The 20,260-nt window shown below is 37.6% G+C and overlaps 1 pseudogene; it reads left to right on the top strand.

Annotated features, from left to right (window-relative positions):
• Positions 1 to 18,357: 18,357 nt before the first annotated feature.
• On the top strand, positions 18,358 to 18,457 carry LOC127109280 (uncharacterized; annotated as a pseudogene).
• Positions 18,458 to 20,260: the final 1,803 nt, after the last annotated feature.

Genomic DNA, 20,260 nt, shown 5'->3' with positions numbered 1-20,260 from the left:
TGCAGCAAGCATGAGACATTGTCATGTGTGATGGACATCTCACCATATGAAAGATGAAAAGATGACGTCTGAGTGTCATCTCTTTACAAATGCGAACAATATAACATGATCAATCGTACCATAACCGATCTTACACATGTATTTTAGTCCAAATGGTTGCATCACATTCTAAAACGGTTGCTCAGCAGGCTGTGGAAGACCCGCAACCTTCCAGCCATGGTTGATGCATTTTAAAGCATCACGGTCCTGCATAAAAATAAATCATTGTCAGAAACTTTGAATATTATAACAAATATGTTACAAGAACGAAACAATTGATTTTTACCTCACTGTCCCACACATGCCAGGCAGCATGGTCCAAATATAGAGGCAACAACGATAAGTCAGACGGGCCTCCTCCAAACCCCTGGAGTGCATCGGGTTCCTGGGGTGCCTAAACATGTACGGGTGGGGCTTCCGGGACACTAGGAGATGACACTTGCCTCCTACAGAAAGAGGAAGGCAGAGATGCATGAGCCCTAGAAGATGACGCCTCTACATCAACCGAACTAGAACTTCCTGGTGCCTACGATGATCGATCTTTTTCCCTCCAAACCGAAGCATGTTGCATAACTTTGTCGTGCCTCATTCTATCTCGGTTATCATCCATAATGTCTATAATTAAACCACACAAGCATTATACAGATGAAACACAATGAAATAAAGTCAAACAATGCAGACGGACAGAATACAAAAATGCATTTCCGGATTCTATAAATCAAAACGTTGAAAAAATCTAGAGATGCATTTCGGAATTGTTCTGCAACTCATAATAAAGAAAATGGCATAAATGTATTTGAATCAAACATCCAAAAAATGCATTGATCATTTAAAATATTTATCAAACACATTGTTCAGTTAAATAACAAACTTAAATTACCTATTACATAACCTAATGCTCAATTTCTATAAATGTATATAGAAATAAAAAAAAAGTATAGATAAATCAAAAACTTACCAAATGTGAGTTTGATGTTGAGTTTTTTGATCAATTGGATATTAATGGTAGAAACTTGGACGTGAGCTGAATGAGTTTGAAAGTTTGTGAGTTTTGGGAGTTTGAGAGTTATGAGATTTTGAGAGTTTGAGAGTTAAGAAATGAGGAAGGATAAAAGACTTTGGTGCCTATTTGGTTAAAAAGGCGTTCGGAGATGCATCTCTGTAAGTTATATGAAGATTCATTTTCATATTTTTTACATAGTCTTAAGACATGGCTCAAAAGCAAATGTGATTGGGTGCGTTCAGAGATGCATTTTTGGATTTTAAGGGTAATTTTAATTTTCCACGAGGGTGGAAAAAACAATCCCTTTTGTCTTTTGGTAACAAAGAGGGCTAAAGTCCACAAAATAAAAGCAACTAAACCAACACTTCTTGTCTAGGGAATCTTTACATCATCCTCAAACAACATTTTAATCAAATATAGAACTTCATCTAAGAAAATCCTATCAATTCCACTAGAGATTTGTGTGTTAGTTAATGCATTCTCTTCTATATAGGAGTGGATCGCTAACACTTACTCATGGTCTTCCATTAATTGATGAATTTGTTTAATCAAGGAATATTCATCTATAGTCGTTAACGTTTCGTTCTCTAGCATTTAACAATAATGGAAGAATCCACTTTCAACTCTATTTTTCACATACCTAACCTTTCCGTAAGCTTTAGACCTTTAAAAATTCACCATGGTGCATTTTCTTCAAAATACAAATTAAACATTTTGGCAGAACTCTCAATGTAATCAATACAAATTCTTAATATACAAACCTAACCTAATTAATATAGTTAATATGTTACTTCCTCGATTAGAGTATACGGTTGGTTGGATCCTAACGCAATCATATTTTAATGGATTGAATTTTTAATCATGTACGTGTTTTACTAAAATCAAATTAAATATATGATCTTAAACTAGATTTGATTAAATTTGTGGGTTATGCATTAAATAAAAATAATATTTTTTTATTAATATTTTCTAATTAAAAAGTATATATAACTTTATTCAATATCCTTGCATACATTTTAACATTTAAAAATATATCATAATATAATATCTAATAAAATTCATTTGTATGTAATAACATCTAATAATAATAGTAAATTCCTCTTGATCAAAAAAGGCAAATTCTACAAAAACACAATTTTTATAAAATCTATAAATTAAAAATTATAATAAAAAAAACAAATAATCAACAATATTTTTTAAAATTACAATTAGGTAAGTTCTTTAGTACAATATTGATGTAGTGGCAGTATTGGTAATAAATAAAAATTACAGAAAAATATTGGTTAGTAACTGTTTCTTAGTTTTTCTTTTTTATTTAAAATAATAAAAATAAAAAAATATTAGTTTTATATTCAACGGATTAGGTCAAAATTTGAAAACCCATGTGATATTTGAATCAAAGTTATGTTTATTATTACGTGTTCGAATTGGATACACTCATAAATGAATAAGTATAGATAAAGGAAATACTTAATGCATCTTATGGATTAATACCTCATCCTTAGGAGAATATAATGATATCCTTATATTTCGGAGATACATCTCCGGACGTTGATAGAATTCACAAGTGCACGAAAAATATTGATTTTAGTATAAAAAATTATCGATCACATACTAATAGTCAAGTACCATTGTCTACTTTCACTGAGTTTAGTTAAGGTCAAGGGATTGTGAATTGGTTATAAAAAGGAAAGAGAAACAATTGCTTTTGAAATTAATTGAGATTTGGATATCAGGACGTGACTCTCGTCAACTGTTGGTACTCTGGATGTCGTTAGATTATACTTAATACGGGACAATATTTTCTCTTAAGAAAAATAATTAATTTTAAGGACAGTTAGCTTTCGCGCAGTCAGAACTGAGTTAAGTATATACTTTATACTACCGCTTTCGCAATAATAGATGTTACGGTGCAAAAATTCTTTTTGAAAATTAATCATTTTTAATTAATTGAAAAGTTGCTCATGGTAGAAAAATTAGTTTAAAGGTGTGGTCGTTTTTTGCTCATACAATATAGGATTTTAAATGCATAAACGTTCGTTTTCGCGTGTCGAATTATGTTCTTAAAATTACTATTTTTGAAAAGATATTTTTTTTTAATCTAATAAAATATTTTCACAATTTTTATTAATTGAAAATTGATTTAATTCTTTTAGTTAGATATTGGTTTGTTCTTTCAAATCGGAACTTGTATCTCTGTGATATTGTTTTCAAAGTATCTTTTAACGTTCAAAACTGAAATTAAATTTAAATCAAAAACATTCTCATATTAAACATAATTTTAACGATTAATTAGAGCACCGTCGGCACAATGCTCCTCACATTCCAGTTCCGCAGAATGAACTATACATGATAAATTTCAAACAAAACAGGTAACAACTCTTATAATTCATCATAAACATGTTACTTATAATAATAATAATAATAATAATAATAATATAATAATAAGATAATAACATGCAAGTATAAAATAGACTAGAAAAAGAAATAGATTTAAGAAAGAGGCAAATTTACCGAGATAACCCACTTTTTCGAATAAATTTCCAAAATAATCCAGTTTTCAAAAAAATTCTCAATCTACCCCACTTTTAGGAGGAGACGCCAATTGGATTGGCGCCCCCTCTTAAAAATTGCAAGGAGGCGTCAATTGGATTGGCTAGGGCAGGTGCCCTAGCCAATCCAATTGGCGCCTCCTTGCAATTTTTAAGAGGGGGCGCCAATCCAATTGGCACCTCCCTTAGAAAAGCCTCAAATAAAAAAACCTCCAACATGAAAGTTGTAGATCTTTTCAAGACAATGAATTTGGATATAAATTTTGCAACATTTGGATTTTGTTTGAGAAAGTTATGGGCAGTTGAAGTTGGACTTCTGAGTTTTTCAACTGTTATCTGACCGATAATGTTTTGTATTATTGCATGTGTTTCTTTTAGGAATATGAATTTTTGTCCAACATAACATTTGAAGTAGACATCTTAAATTTTTCAATGCACTTGGTCCCACCTCAAAATAATTAAAAATGAGTGAGTTAGGTCTTTGCGAACTTGACCCAAAATTAGGGTTTATGTCAAAACAAGTGTATGTGAATTTTGCCAAAAGGGACCAACTTCAAGCCCTTTAGTTTGAATGATAAAAGCCTCAAATGACAAAACCTTCAACATAAAAGTTGTAGATCTTTTCAAGATAATGAATTTGGACTAAAGTTTTGCATCATTTGCAATTTTTATGAGAAAGGTATGGGCACCTGAACTTGGACTCTTTGACATTTTATCTGTTATCTGACCTATAATGTTTTGTATTATTGCATGTGTTTGTGTTAGAGTTATGAATTTTTGTCCAACATAACAAGTGAAGTAGACATCTTAAATTTTCCAATGCACTTGGTCCCACCTCAAAATAATTAAAAATGAGTGAGGTAGGTCCTTGCGAACTTGACCCAAAATTAGGGTTTCTGTCAAAATATGTGTATGTGAATTTTGTCAAAAGGGACCAAATTCAAGCCCTTCAACATAACAATAACAAGTCCTTGAATTAGGATTTCTGACCTATAAATTTTTGTATTATGATATGTGTTTATTTTAGAATTATGAAAGAAACCTAGTGTTTGGAGTTTACACAAAGATAAATTTGACATAATACGAATTGATATTAATAAAATTTGGATTTTACACAAAGAATCCTAATGGTGATGACCGGGATCACCTAACCGACCTCCGGTCCCACATCCCCTAGCTACCCTAACCCTTGGCCCTAACCCACGTTGACGATTCTGCACCGGTGTTTGTTCATCTGATGGTCCAGGAGCGTCATTACCTCCTACAGGAGAAGATCCGTTGAGGTATTCAGCCAACTCAGCATAGTCTTCAGTATTCAATGATGGTGTACCGGCGTAGCTGAGCTCATGACCCATGCCAGAGAAGTTGGGGTGTGGTTGACTCATGGATGGGCGACCGGGACGGTTGAAGGGGGACATGGGTGACAATGATGGGTCTAGGAAAGGTTGGAAAGGTTGTTGGGGTGTTTGGAAGAGATATGGTTGTGGGATGTTTTGGTATTGTGATGTTTGGGGTTCTTGGCTACGGTAGGTGATGGGGCGGTTAGTGTTTTGGGTAAGGCGACTTTGGTAGGGTGATGGTGTGGGTGCGAAGCGATGTTCGGTCGAAGGTTGATGGTCCATTTGTTGGTGGTGGTATGGGGGATGTTCTTGGTTTTGGGGTTGGGTAAATGGCATGTTTTGGTTGTATGTTTGTGTGTTTGTGGAACGGAAAGTTTGTCGGATAGGTGGTTGTGAGTAACCGGGCTGAGAATGTTGTTGGGGGTTAGATGTTGATCCTTCTTGTGTGTAACTTGTCTGGCGTGGGTCGTAGAGGTACATATCATCGGCGATGAATTGAAATCCAACTGATCTATACCAAGCCATATAAGTACGACTTGGTTTTACCTCATTTGGCATGACTGCGTCAGTTAAGACATGGTCATGACGGTGCTTCCACTTGCGACACTCTGATCTTGCGAAGGTTTGCCAAGGGTTGTAGTTCCATTGGTCGTTCACTTTACGCATATGCCATTCTCCTAGGCTAGCTGGGGGATCTGGGATATTCTGGACCATACCAAACTGCAGCTTCACACGATCGATGTTGTGCAGCTCCACTGTTGTGAACCGTATTATCGGTGTGCATGTTGTCCATACGGCTGCGTCTTCAGGGTTGATCTGATGCTCATGATCCATATTAAGGTATGGACGCCAAATGAACTGAAATGTTAAAGACGATAGGATTTAAATGAATGTAGAAAAGGTCAACATAATATGAAGAAATAATGAAATTATTTTGCTTACGTCTGCCGGTCGAAGGTGATCCAACAGGTTGCGATATTGAGTAATACAGTGTCTCGGACATCTGCTGTAATTCATACTGCGTGCCGACCATCTACACCAAAAAGTTAAAATAAATTAGTTATGGGTAATAAACTGTAAGGAAGGAAGTAAAGATATAGCAATTTAAACAACTTACTTTTTTGCATATGGAAAAGTGAATGGGTTGTTATTGACCGGTGCTAGAGACGGTAGTCTTGACCATCCCCATGCTTGTAGCAAAACAGCACATCCAGAAAATGTAGAAGTATCTTTGTGGGAGTTTTTGCACAACGAACTATAGAGATAGGCTAGACATGCGGATCCCCAACTATAACTACCTATTCTATCTATATGTCTAAGTAAAGGTAAGTACATAATATGCATGCTAGAACCACTACCTTCGGGAAATAAAAAGGATCCTAGTAACAACATAATGTAACACCTAGTTTTGATGATTCGAGCATCTTCGGTAGAATGCTCATCTAAATAAAAACTATTATAATATGACTTTAGGCGTGAAAGTAGTATACCTTGTCCCCTAGCATTATCATCTAACAAATCAGTGTTTAAAAGCTCCATGCAAATTGAATTTGCATAGTTGGTCTTACCATTAACAGCTTTGCCTTCAATTCGTAGTCCTAAAAGCATGTAGACGTCTTCTAACGTCACGGTACACTCACCGGTTGGAAACTAAAATGTGTGTGTCTCTGGCCTCCATCTTTCGCATAAGGCTAGAATGAACTTGTTATCTATAGACCAAGACATAATTTTGCTAAGGTGACCAAAACCGGCGAGTTCAACATAAGGTTGAATCATCGGGTCCATTGGGACAAATTCGTGGACTCGAGTTCGAAACCTTGAGACATCCTATAATAGAAATAATGTAACACTTGACTAAGTCGGTATTTCAAAATAAAATGGGGTTGGTGGAGATGAAACATAAAAAAGAAGTATAAGAAAAAACTTACGTATGTCGCGATGTTTGCAACTGTTCCTCTGTGTGCTTCGCCCATTGTGAGTAAAGACATATTGTTGGGGAGTTGGTGTAGATGAAAATGGAAGATTTTGTTGAAGATGAAATTGTAAAAGAAGTAATGTAGATGAAGTAGTGAGAAATGTAGATGAAGTAGTGAGAATGTTGGTGTGGAAGAATTGTTGAAGGAGTGGATCAATTTATAGGCAAATGGAGGAGTGCATGAAAAATTGTGTTTGCATGGTGTCTCCACCTCATTTGGCGACCATGTACAATATTAAAGAGGGGGCGCCATTCAAATTGGCGACACCATAGGGTACATGCATGCAAGGCTAGTTCTGAATGCTTGGTTTCGAGGACTGACTCCATGGGGGCTGATCGCGACTTTATGAGTCGAATTTGGGGTACAAACTGCAAGTGCACAGTTCTATCGCGTAGTTTTAAAAGATATCGATCCCACAGGGACTTATGAATCGATATACCGTTATCTAAGGTTACTACGTAAAGCTAAGGTGAATAATGGTTGATTGTTTGGGGGCGAAGCTAAAAACTAAACTAAGATCTAGATTAAATATTAATAAATCGGATATCGGTATGTAGTTCGTCGTAATTAGGGAATCAATTCTTTGTCGGTTTCTTGGTTTTAAAATAAATCGTTTCAGTTAACTTTATTGATTAAAGGTTTTATCTCAAACTCTCGCTCTGTTGAATAAACCATGACTTTATGTTAATGTAGCTGTCACTTATAATTAAGTCAAAAACCACTTTTTGAAAGCAATAAAGTTGCAGAAACTCTTTTTAAGAAAACACTGACCGTTTTAAACACCCTTATCTCAAACTCTCGCTCTGTTGACTTAGGTTATACAATTAAACCCGAATGCTTAACTCTCGTCCTCACATTCAATCTTTAAGAATACTTTTTGGAAAAGGTCAGAATTTAATTAACTCTAAAACTTGCTCTCGCCCTGATCTAGAATTAATGCCTAATTTACACTGTCCAGTTAAAACCTCAAACTCTCGCTCTATTGATTTTAACTTCTTTATGTCTTTTACTTTTGTAAAAAAATTCTTGTTATTAAACCTGTAAATTGAGACCGTAAAAAGATTGATTTTAATTTTAAGTTTAATTAGACCGACTTAGTCTTGATCCCTTATTTCGCTTACTTTACATACCGATATCTAGGCGAATTAGCCAGACATGCTAAACAAACAAAAATACATATCATGCATAAACAGACTCATCCCAGGCAGATAATATAAATAAGTAATAAAACAAAGCATTAAATAATAATTAAAGAACCTGAATGCGTTAAACAATAGTCTTGAACACTCTACCACAAGCCAGTAGGATTTGTTCTTGGATTCTTCAATTAAACAACAAATTAAAACGAAGGAAATAAAAACTAGATTCTAACGTAAGGTTAGATCCGGTAAAAGTTGCACAATAGTTTCCGGTGTAGAAACTATTGTGCGAAAAGAATTAATTAAATGCTAGAAAAGAAAATAGAATTGCAAAAAGGTAAAACAATAAAAATTCTGCAAAGTAATACTATAAAAATATAAGCCTAAACTGCTGGAAGAAGAAAAAAATGCGAAAACGGCAAAAGGCGTGGAAAATCTCCGAACCGAGAGCTTTCCCAATTAGCTGCTATTTATACTGCTACTTGTGTAACTGCTTTCCAAGGGTTTCCGTATACGCGGTCTTTTCGTTCCGAGGGTCAAGCGTGGAAATAGCTTTCAACGTGGTCAGTTGCGTTCCTAGTGCCAAAAATATAGGGGAAAGGTGTGACGTCCGTCACACCATGTGTGACGCTCGTCACAGGAGTGTGCTTAGTGTGACGCTCGTCACAACCTTTGTGACGCCCGTCACAGGCACAACGTGCGCTTTCTTTGGGCTGGGCTTGATCTTTGTTATTTGTTTCCTTTTTATTCCTTCTTACACCTCCTTTTCTTCCCTTTTTCACTTTTGCTTCAAAATGGATACCTGACATAAATAGAAAGGAAATACCGCATAATATCTGATAAAATGAGATAAATTAAAGTAAATGATAATATAATCTAATTGAATTAAGTCCTAAAATGTGATATAATTTCATGTTATCAAACTCCCCCATACTTAGATCTTTGCTTGTCCTCAAGCAAAATTCAGTATAGAACTTGTTTTGAAAATTTTAGCCAGATGAAATTTCACAACACACATCAATTCGTAATAGGTTGCAAGTGGATTTTGTTTAGAAGCAACTTGAGTTAAATCTTGATATCAACAACTACCGTCACAACCTTGATAACCCTGCATTGTGCAAATCAGTTCAAGTACCCTATGATAGCTATCCTGGTTCCCTTATTCTTATTTCACCCGTTTTCATTCTAGCGAAATCACATTAAGCCCTTTATCTTTTCGCGCACATAGTGGAGTAACCGGTTAGTGATTATGATCCCCTTTTAGCTAGAAGTTCTGGTACATAAGTCGGATAACTTCGTTATTCAGTCCAATGCAAATTGCGGGGGATCGAACCGTAGTCCGCCCTACCGAGTTCAGTACCAGATACCTACTAAACCAACTCATAATGGATCTTTCATATTATGCTTTTGTATGATCTGCAACCTTTAGATTAAATGATCTGGTAAGGATCACCTAACTTAATTAGTGCATTTCCTGATATATATATATTTTTTTATGTTACTTTGGGAATCATTCACTTATATTCATCGGCTCTCCACGTAGTTTGCTATTAAGATGGTGCTGACTTCTCGTATAAACTACTTTGGGGTTACTATAAAACTAAAAGTTCAAGGAATTGGTATAATAGGTACTTATCCTGATCTAACGTGTTGAGGTTCGTTTAGAGTGTTTGGCGGTAGTAGTCTTTGTCTTGATTCGACTCAAGATCGATAAGATGAGCAACCTTTATACTTATTGGGTGTTGAATTTTTGTTGTTGTGGCTCATGAAAGTTTGAGGGAATAGATAATGGAAATTTTTGTTCACACTCGGGACTTAACTTAAGATAATAGATTTTTTTTTTTTATTTTTTTTTTTTAAACAAATAATAATTGAAATAGCAATGAAAGGAAAGGTACATACTTGAAGAAATGGAAATAGAAAGAACATGGTTTCCCCCCCATACTTAAACTAAACATTGTCCCCAATTTTTAAGGAAATGAAATACAATATGGAAAGGAAAGAGGAACTACAACTAAGGTTGTCTTCCGCCTCTGGTTCTTGGACCTGGTGATCTCTGACGTAAGTCTAAGTTGTCGAACCTGCTGAACAACTCAGTAAACCGCTGGTCGGTTATGGCATTCCTAGCATCTTGTTGTTGTTGCATTTGATGCATTATCTGCATCATCTCGACATTCTGTGCCTGCATACCCTCAATAGCGTCCATGATGTCGTCGTTGGTTGCAGGCCTTCTTCGTCGACGACGTTGGGAGGATGGGCCAGTTGCATTGCCGGAAGGGTTGAGCGGGACTGACTGTTGTGTAGGCGGATGATCACCTTGCTCCATTGCTTCAAACTCGTCTGTGTGCGGGTTTGTTTGTGAAGGCTCGGTGGCTTCGGGAGCGTTTAGATCATAGAGGTGGCGGTCGGGGTTTGTGACATCAGTTAGGGCGATATTTGGTAGAACAACGCTTGGGACTGCCTGGTTGTTCACCATAAGATAATATCCTCCGCCTACTCTGTTCTTAATCAAGCGGCTGGATCGACAGTAGCTGATATCCATAGATAGGGGAGGTAGAGATTCTAAAGTTTGGAGTTTATCCCCTAGGTTTAGGCCAAGTGCTATGGTGGTGATTAATCCACCAATTATAAAAGGTTGCCGGCCTCTAGCACATAAGGTGCGGATATGATGAAATAGAAAGGAGGCGGCCTTTACCTGAGTATCTGGTTCGAAGACGCACTGGAGGAAGAATAGCTCCTTTGAGTTGACCTTGTTGTTGTTTGGTCTTCCGAAAACTGTGTTTTGCAAGATGCGGATAAAGTACCGGATAGTGGGGTTATGTATATGGGAGAGAAGGAGCTCTTCCCAGTTGTAGGTATCTATACCGGAAATTTTCTTAAAAAGGCCGAAAACGCCAACTGTGTTCCAGTTTGAGTTTGGAGGGATTCTGGGGTGTAGCAGACCTTCTATGGGGAATTGTAGCATGGTACTCAATTGGTTTTGGGTTAAGGAGTACTCGGTGTTAAACATACGGAAGGTTGCGGTACCGGTTAAAAATTCGTCTTCACCGGCGGGAGTGGTGTAGTCGTATGAACTTAAGAATTCTAAGGTTAGGGATGGGTAGGTAGGTTGATTATGAGTGCAAAGGAAGGTTAAGTTGGCTTGACGGAGCATCCATTCGATACCTTGGAGTAATCCTAATTGTTGTAAACAAGTTAAATCGGGGTACCTGGTGGAAACGATGCCTCGCTGTTGGAAACGCTCGAATTGCTCCCTTTGATAATTTTCATCTTCGGATCGGAAGATGATATTTCCAAAATTCTGATTTCCCGCCATTGTGATGAATGAATTTTGAAGGGGTGATTTGGAAAGAAAAGAAATGTATTTGATAGGAGAGAATGGTTTGTGGTGAATGAAGGAAGGTTTGGTGGGTATTTATAGGAGAAGAATTTGGAAGTTGGAAAGAAGAAGTGGTTGAAAAGTAATTAAGTGTGGTTGAATGGAAATTAATGGGGAAGGTAAAAAATAAAAAGGTGTAACGTTCGTCTCCAACGGCTCCTTAACGTTCACTAGTCTGAAGGGTGTTACGCTCGTCACAGGGGTGTGACGCTCGTAACAGGCACTTAGTGTGCCGTCCGTTATGGATTTGTGTGACGCTCGTCACACATTCCATTTTGGCAAGGCTTCAGTAGCGTTTCACAGAATCAATTTGGTAAAGGATTTTATTTTTGTTATTTATTTTGTTTTGGTTTGCTTATGATTGGTTTATTTTGCAATTTAATTTATCGTGCACGCTTAATCTGCTTTGTATAATAATAAGTCATAGGTAGCAACATTAGAGCATAATAGCTATTGCATAATAAAATTAAATAAACAGCTTCAATAAAATGATCATAATGTAATACAGGAAAGGAAAACAATGAAATGAAAGAGAAATAAATGTGAACATGAATTCAAATAACATTAATGAATAATCTAACTTAAAACTAAATAACTTAGAAAAATAACTAAATTCTATCCCTCTGTACGATCTCTGGCCGGAGGAGTAAAAGAGTTAACACGATGTAGCAACTCGTGAAACTGATCTGTCATACTGCTCATGTATCCTAGAACTTCGTGTCTCATGTTAGTAAATTCTCCTCTGAGGGCGTCTTGTTCTGACATCAAAGCTTCAATGGCGGTGTTATAATCAGTTCCGGGCATATGATGCCGGAGGTCGGATATGGCTGATTCTTCGGTCTGAACAGGCTGAGGAGGAGGGTCAATATCATAATAGTCGGATGGTGTCTGAGGGTCAGATTCAGCATGAGGGATCTGGTCATCATAAGTCTCATAGTCATCACAAATCTCATAGTCCTGGATGGATTCAGTGGATCTAGCAGGAGTGGGAGTTTCGTTCAGGTTATAGAGCCAGTTACTGCGGTTATGAATGCTAGTCCTAGGATCGGGCATGGTGAATAGGCAAAGAACCCGGTTATCAATAATAAGCTCAAACTCGTCAGACCCTAGGTTTGCTATAAACATAGTGTTGAAGAGGAAGGGTATACTCATAGTAGTAATGCCACAAAAAGGGCTTAGGTCAAGCATAGGCTGACGTAATCCAATAGCATTACCTATCATAGTTATCAAACCGCCTATTCTAATGGGTGCTCGCTCATCCTGGATAAGGTGGTCCAAATTAGCTAACATAAAAGTGGCACCGTTTACTGGACGGTTCTGGGAAGCACAAAATATGATGAAGAGTTCATCACGTGAAACTGAAGTACTATTTGGCTTCTTCCCAAGTAAAGTGTGGGTCAGGATCTTATGGAAATAGCGAAAGGCCGGGTTGTGTATGTTTCCAGAGAGAAACTCATGTTCTTCGGGCTCATCATTTCCAGTCAGCTTACCCCAAAAGTGTTCAAGTTCTCTATGTTCAAAAAGTTCTTCCTGGCTTACTGTGAATGTGTCAAAGGAGGTAGGAAAACCCAAAAGATTGGTAAAGTCTCTAATATTAAATTGGTACTCCATATTGAACATTCTGAACTGGATAAAACCTCTGCTAATTCCTTTTCCATGGCTGGGTAGATAGATTAATGAGCTAAGGAATTCTAGTGTGAGTCTCCGGTAGGTGGTGAAATGTCTCAGGATAGGGGATGTCTCCCATCCTATCTGGTTCAGCAAATACAGGACACTTTGTCTAAGTCCAAGGGCAGTCATAGCCCAATCATCAGCATATAAACTAGGTAGCATCTCTCTAGTGGCTAGTTCTTCAAACTTTTGTTTCTGAGCCATTCCTCTGAATTTGATACTCATACGATCAAAATGTCCCATCTGGTTAGTGTCAGCTAGAGAAAAGAAAACATGAGTTTTAGTCAGGATTTGGCCAAATGCCGAAAGGAGAAAAAATTATTATTATTATATTTTTTTTCTTTTGAATTAAAATAAATCAGGAATTAATACTAAACAGAAATTAAAAGAATAATTGAGGAAAGAAAAATAGGAAAATGATAATAATAGAATAAGAAAATAATTGTGGGTTGTCTCCCACTAAGCGCTTTGTTTAAATGTCGCAAGCTCGACAAAGAAACTGTTAAGTATAATCTATAGGTCCTGGGGGCATTTCGTCTAAGTGTAGGATTTGCGAATCTCCATTGGTTTCCGCATAATGATAGTGTTTTAGACGTTGCCCGTTTACGGTAAACGGTTCTGTGGATTTGCCTTTAATTTCTATTGCTCCACTGGGGAAGATGTTAGTGATATGAAAAGGTCCTGACCATCTGGATCGTAGTTTTCCCGGGAATAACTTTAGTCTAGAGTTAAATAAAAGGACTGCGTCGCCTTGCTTGAAGATTTTCCTTGATATACGCTTGTCATGCCATTGTTTTGTTCTTTCTTTATAGATTCTGGCATTTTCATAGGCGTCTCTTCTGAGTTCTTCTAATTCGTTTATGTCAAGGATTCTCTTTTCACCGGCGGCTTTATAGTTTAGATTCAGATTTCTAATAGCCCAATAGGCTTTATGTTCTAATTCTACCGGGAGGTGACAGGATTTTCCATAAATGAGCTTAAATGGGGTCGTCCCTATGGGGGTTTTATAAGCAGTTCGGTATGCCCACAAAGCTTCTGGTAATTTCAATGACCAATCTTTCCTTGAAGTGGCGACCGTTTTTTCTAGTATTTGCTTGATTTCTCTGTTAGATACTTCCACTTGTCCACTGGTCTGAGGGTGGTAAGGTGTCGCTATCCTATGTCTCACTCCATATTTAAATAATAATTTTTCGAGTACCTTGGATATAAAGTGCGATCCACCATCACTGACTACTATTCTTGGGATGCCAAATCTCGGAAATATTATATTCTTAAAGAGTCTAGTTACTACTCGGGTGTCGTTTGTTGGGGAGGCTACAGCTTCGATCCATTTTGATACGTAGTCAACTGCCATTAGTATGTATTTGTTACCGAAAGAGGATGGAAAAGGTCCCATGAAGTCTATTCCCCACACGTCGAAGATCTCTACTTCCAAAATACCTTTTTGTGGCATCTCGTCACGTCTAGATATGTTTCCCGTGCGTTGACATCTGTCACATTCCTTAATAGCCGCATGTACGTCCTTCCATATAGTTGGCCAATAAAAGCCGGCTTGTAGGATTTTAGAGCAGGTCTTGGATGTACTTGTGTGTCCACCATAAGGAGCGGAGTGGCAGTGTTGGATTATATTTTCTACCTCTTCTTCGGGTATACATCGACGGAAAATACCATCGGGGCCTCTTTTGAAAAGTAAGGGATCATCCCAGTAATAGTGTTTTATGTCGTAGAAGAATCGTTTCTTCTGCTGGTAAGATAAAGTAGGTGGAACTATTCCGGCAGCTAAATAATTGACTAGATCAGCGTACCATGGTGTGGCAGATATAGCTAAGGTGGTTTCTACTTGCATGTCAGAGTTGTTCTCTTCCAAAGTAGCTATAAGTTTGTCATACGAGAAATCATCATTAATTGATGTTCTTTCCGGTTCAAGGTTCTCAAGTCTAGAGAGGTGGTCTGCTACTACGTTTTCAGTTCCTTTCTTGTCCTTGATTTCTAAGTCGAATTCTTGTAGCAACAAGATCCATCTTAGGAGTCTAGGTTTAGCATCCTTTTTTGTTAAAAGGTACTTGATAGCAGCGTGATCAGTGTAAACTATTATTTTAGCTCCAACCAAGTAAGAACGAAATTTATCTAGCGCAAATACCACTGCTAGGAGTTCTTTCTCGGTAGTGGCGTAATTCATTTGCGCTTCATCCAGGGTTCTGCTTGCGTAATATATAACGTGAAGCTTTTTATCCTTTCGTTGTCCTAAAACAGCACCTACAGCATAATCGCTGGCATCGCACATTATTTCGAATGGTTCATTCCAGTCTGGTGTCTGCATTATGGGTGCAGAGATCAATGCTTGCTTAAGCGTTTGAAATGCTTTTAAACAGTTATCGTCGAATATGAATTCGGCATCTTTCATCAACAGTCCGGTTAAAGGTTTAGTTATCTTAGAGAAGTCTTTGATGAATCGTCGGTAAAAACCGGCGTGTCCTAAAAAGCTTCGTACTTCTCTCACGGTTCTTGGGGGTTGAAGATTTTCGATTACCTCTATTTTGGCTTTGTCTACTTCAATTCCTCTATTCGAGATGATGTGTCCTAAAACAATTCCTTCTTGTACCATAAAGTGGCACTTTTCCCAATTAAGTACTAAGTTTACTTTTACACATCGCTCAAGAACTCTTTCCAGGTTTTCAAGGCATTCTTCGAAACTTTGTCCGTATACAGAAAAGTCATCCATAAATACTTCCATGATGTTTTCGAGAAAGTCGGCGAAAATTGCCATCATGCATCTTTGAAAGGTTGCAGGGGCATTACACAGACCAAACGGCATTCGTCTATAAGCGAAGGTACCAAAAGGGCACGTGAACGTTGTCTTTTCTTGGTCATCAGGGTGAATTGGTATTTGAAAGAAGCCTGAATAACCGTCTAGATAACAGAAATGTGAATGTTTTGCTAATCGTTCTAACATTTGGTCAATGAATGGTAAAGGGAAATGATCTTTTCGGGTTGCTTTGTTTAGTTTCCTATAATCAATGCACATTCTCCATCCTGATTCGATTCGTTTAGTTATAGTTTCCCCTTTTTCGTTTTCAATAACGGTTATGCCTCCTTTCTTTGGTACAACGTGCACAGGACTAACCCATTTGCTATCAGATATAGGATATATAATACCTGCTTCCAATAACTTGGTTATTTCCTTCTTTACTACCTCACTCAGGATCGGATTTAGTCTTCTCTGGTGTTCCCTAGAGGTTTTACAGTCTTCTTCTAACATGATGCGGTGCATACAAATAGAAGGACTTATTCCTTTAAGATCGGTGATGTGGTACCCTAGTGCGGTTGGATACTTCCTTAAGATATGTAGGAGTTTTTCTGTTTCGAGTCTTCCTAGGTCTGCATTAACTATCACAGGTCGTTCAAGTTCTAAGTCTAGGAATTCATATCTCAGATTTTTGGGAAGTGTTTTCAGGTCAGGGGTTGGTTTGTTAAGACATTGCGTAGGATCCGGTGTTATTGCCAAACATTGGTTAGATCTGTCTTCTACAAGGCAATCAGATGATTTGTCTTCTTCTAACTCTGCTTCTTTTATGCATTCATCGATGATATCCATGAAGTAACATGTATCTTCTATTGCAGGTGCTTTCAAGAATTGGGAAAGAATGAATTCAATTTTCTCTTCACCTACTTCGAAGGTGAGTCGTCCTCGTTTTACGTCTATGATTGCACCGGCAGTTGCTAAGAATGGTCTTCCCAGTATAATGGGTGTAATATCATCTTCTCTAATGTCCATAATTGTAAAATCAGTGGGAATGTAGAATTGACCTATGCGTACGGGAACGTTTTCAAGGATTCCTACAGGATATTTGATGGAACGATCTGCTAGTTGCACAGACATTTTGGTTGGTCTTAATTCTCCCATTTCCAGTTTCTTACATATGGATAAAGGCATAACGCTAATTCCGGCTCCTAAATCGCATAAGGCTTTGTCGATGACAAATTTTCCTATGTGACAGGGTATAGAGAAACTACCTGGATCCTTGAGTTTAGGGGGCATGTTTTGGATTATAGCGCTACATTCGGCAGGGAGTGTAACGGTTTCGCTATCCTCAAGTTTCCTCTTATTAGAAAGGATTTCTTTTAAGAATTTAGCATATGAGGGCATCTGCGTAATAGCTTCGGTGAACGGAATTGTAACAATTAATTGTTTAAGGAGATCAACAAATTTTCTAAATTGGCCCGCATCTTTGGTTTTAACAAGCCTTTGAGGGTAAGGTATAGGTGGTTTGTAAGGTGGTGGAGGTACATAAGGTTCCTTCTTTTCTAGGGTTTCCTTATTACTCTCTTCCTTTTCCTTAGGTTCACTTTCCTCAGTTGATTTCTTAGGGTTTTGGTTTTCTATCCTTGGATCAGACGGTCCTTCCACTTCCGTTCCACTTCTTAATATAATTGCATGAGCGTGGCTTCTCGGGTTAGGTTGGGGCTGTCCAGGGAATGTACCAGTTGGGGCAGCAGTAGGTGCTTGTTGTTGGGCTACTTGTGATATTTGTGTTTCCAGCATTTTGTTATGGGTAGCCAAGGCATCTACTTTGCTTGCTAGTTGTTTAAGTTGTTCGCCAGTGTGTACATTCTGGTTTAGGAAATCTTTATTGGTTTGTTGTTGGGAAGCTATAAAGTTTTCCATCATGATTTCCAAGTTGGATTTCCTAGGGGCGTTATTGTTAGGCATGGATGGGTTCGGTTTCTGATATCCCGGAGGTATAGCTGGGGCTTGATTTGGAGACTGTCCAGGTGCGTACAAAGCGTTATTGCTCTTATATGAAAAGTTTGGATGGTTCTTCCAATTTGAGTTATAGGTGTTCGAATAGGGGCTTCCTTGAGCATAGTTTACTTGCTCTGCTTGGATTCCTGTCAAGAGTTGACAGTCCGTAGGAGTGTGGCCTTGGATTCCACAGACCTCGCAATTCTGAGTTATAGCAACCACGGCGGCTGGAGGTGATACGTTTAAACTTTCAATTTTCTGGACCAAAGCATCCACTTTTGCGTTAACGTGATCAAGGTTACTTATCTCGTACATGCCAGTTTTCGTTTGAGGTTTTTCCACCGTTGTTCGTTCGGTTCCCCACTGATAGTGGTTTTGGGCCATGCTCTCGATAAGCTGGTAAGCATCAGCATAAGGTTTGTTCATTAATGCACCACCTGCAGCGGCATCTATTGTTAACCTTGTGTTGTATAAGAGACCATTATAAAATGTGTGAATTACTAACCAGTCTTCCAAACCATGGTGTGGGCAAAGTCTCATCATGTCTTTATATCTTTCCCATGCTTCGAAAAGAGACTCGTTGTCTTTCTGTTTAAATCCGTTTATCTGGGCTCTTAACATAGCTGTTTTGCTTGGCGGAAAGTATCGGGCAAGAAAAACTTTCTTCAACTCGTTCCATGTGGTGACTGAGTTGGAAGGGAGAGATTGAAGCCATCTTCTAGCGCTATCTCTTAATGAGAAAGGAAAAAGACGAAGTCGAATTGCCTCTGAAGTGACACCATTAGCTTTAACAGTATCAGCGTATTGGACAAATACGGATAAATGAAGGTTTGGATCCTCGGTAGGATTTCCAGAGAATTGGTTCTGTTGCACCGCCTGCAACAGCGAAGGTTTAAGTTCGAAGTTGTTTGCTTCGATTGCGGGCGGAGCAATACTTGAATGCGGCTCATCTTGCGATGGAGCGGCGTAATCTCTAAGAGCACGAGCTGGTTCTGCCATCTCGGTTATCGAAGGAAAAAGGTTTTTGAAATCAGGAAGTTCTATAGGAGGGAGATTGTTTGCAGCACGATATTCCCGAATTCGTCGTAAGACTCGGAGATATAGTTCGATATCGTTGATTCGTAAATAGAGCGGTTCGCCTTGTGAGCGAGTGTGTGGCATACAAATCAACGAAAGAAAGAATAGAAGAAAAAGAAACCTTAGTCTCTACAGCGTAACGGAAGAGTTACGATATCGATTAAATAAAAGTCCCCGGCAACGGCGCCAAAAACTTGATCGCGACTTTATGAGTCGAATTTGGGGTACAAACTGCAAGTGCACAGTTCTATCGCGTAGTTTTAAAAGATATCGATCCCACAGGGACTTATGAATCGATATACCGTTATCTAAGGTTACTACGTAAAGCTAAGGTGAATAATGGTTGATTGTTTGGGGGCGAAGCTAAAAACTAAACTAAGATCTAGATTAAATATTAATAAATCGGATATCGGTATGTAGTTCGTCGTAATTAGGGAATCAATTCTTTGTCGGTTTCTTGGTTTTAAAATAAATCGTTTCAGTTAACTTTATTGATTAAAGGTTTTATCTCAAACTCTCGCTCTGTTGAATAAACCATGACTTTATGTTAATGTAGCTGTCACTTATAATTAAGTCAAAAACCACTTTTTGAAAGCAATAAAGTTGCAGAAACTCTTTTTAAGAAAACACTGACCGTTTTAAACACCCTTATCTCAAACTCTCGCTCTGTTGACTTAGGTTATACAATTAAACCCGAATGCTTAACTCTCGTCCTCACATTCAATCTTTAAGAATACTTTTTGGAAAAGGTCAGAATTTAATTAACTCTAAAACTTGCTCTCGCCCTGATCTAGAATTAATGCCTAATTTACACTGTCCAGTTAAAACCTCAAACTCTCGCTCTATTGATTTTAACTTCTTTATGTCTTTTACTTTTGTAAAAAAATTCTTGTTATTAAACCTGTAAATTGAGACCGTAAAAAGATTGATTTTAATTTTAAGTTTAATTAGACCGACTTAGTCTTGATCCCTTATTTCGCTTACTTTACATACCGATATCTAGGCGAATTAGCCAGACATGCTAAACAAACAAAAATACATATCATGCATAAACAGACTCATCCCAGGCAGATAATATAAATAAGTAATAAAACAAAGCATTAAATAATAATTAAAGAACCTGAATGCGTTAAACAATAGTCTTGAACACTCTACCACAAGCCAGTAGGATTTGTTCTTGGATTCTTCAATTAAACAACAAATTAAAACGAAGGAAATAAAAACTAGATTCTAACGTAAGGTTAGATCCGGTAAAAGTTGCACAATAGTTTCCGGTGTAGAAACTATTGTGCGAAAAGAATTAATTAAATGCTAGAAAAGAAAATAGAATTGCAAAAAGG

This window comes from Lathyrus oleraceus, chromosome 7 (assembly GCF_024323335.1).
Source record: "Lathyrus oleraceus cultivar Zhongwan6 chromosome 7, CAAS_Psat_ZW6_1.0, whole genome shotgun sequence".
In the NCBI taxonomy this organism is placed as follows: Eukaryota; Viridiplantae; Streptophyta; class Magnoliopsida; order Fabales; family Fabaceae; genus Lathyrus; species Lathyrus oleraceus.
The sequence above is the reverse complement of the archived record's forward strand: the minus strand, read 5'-3'. Positions and strand labels throughout refer to the sequence as shown.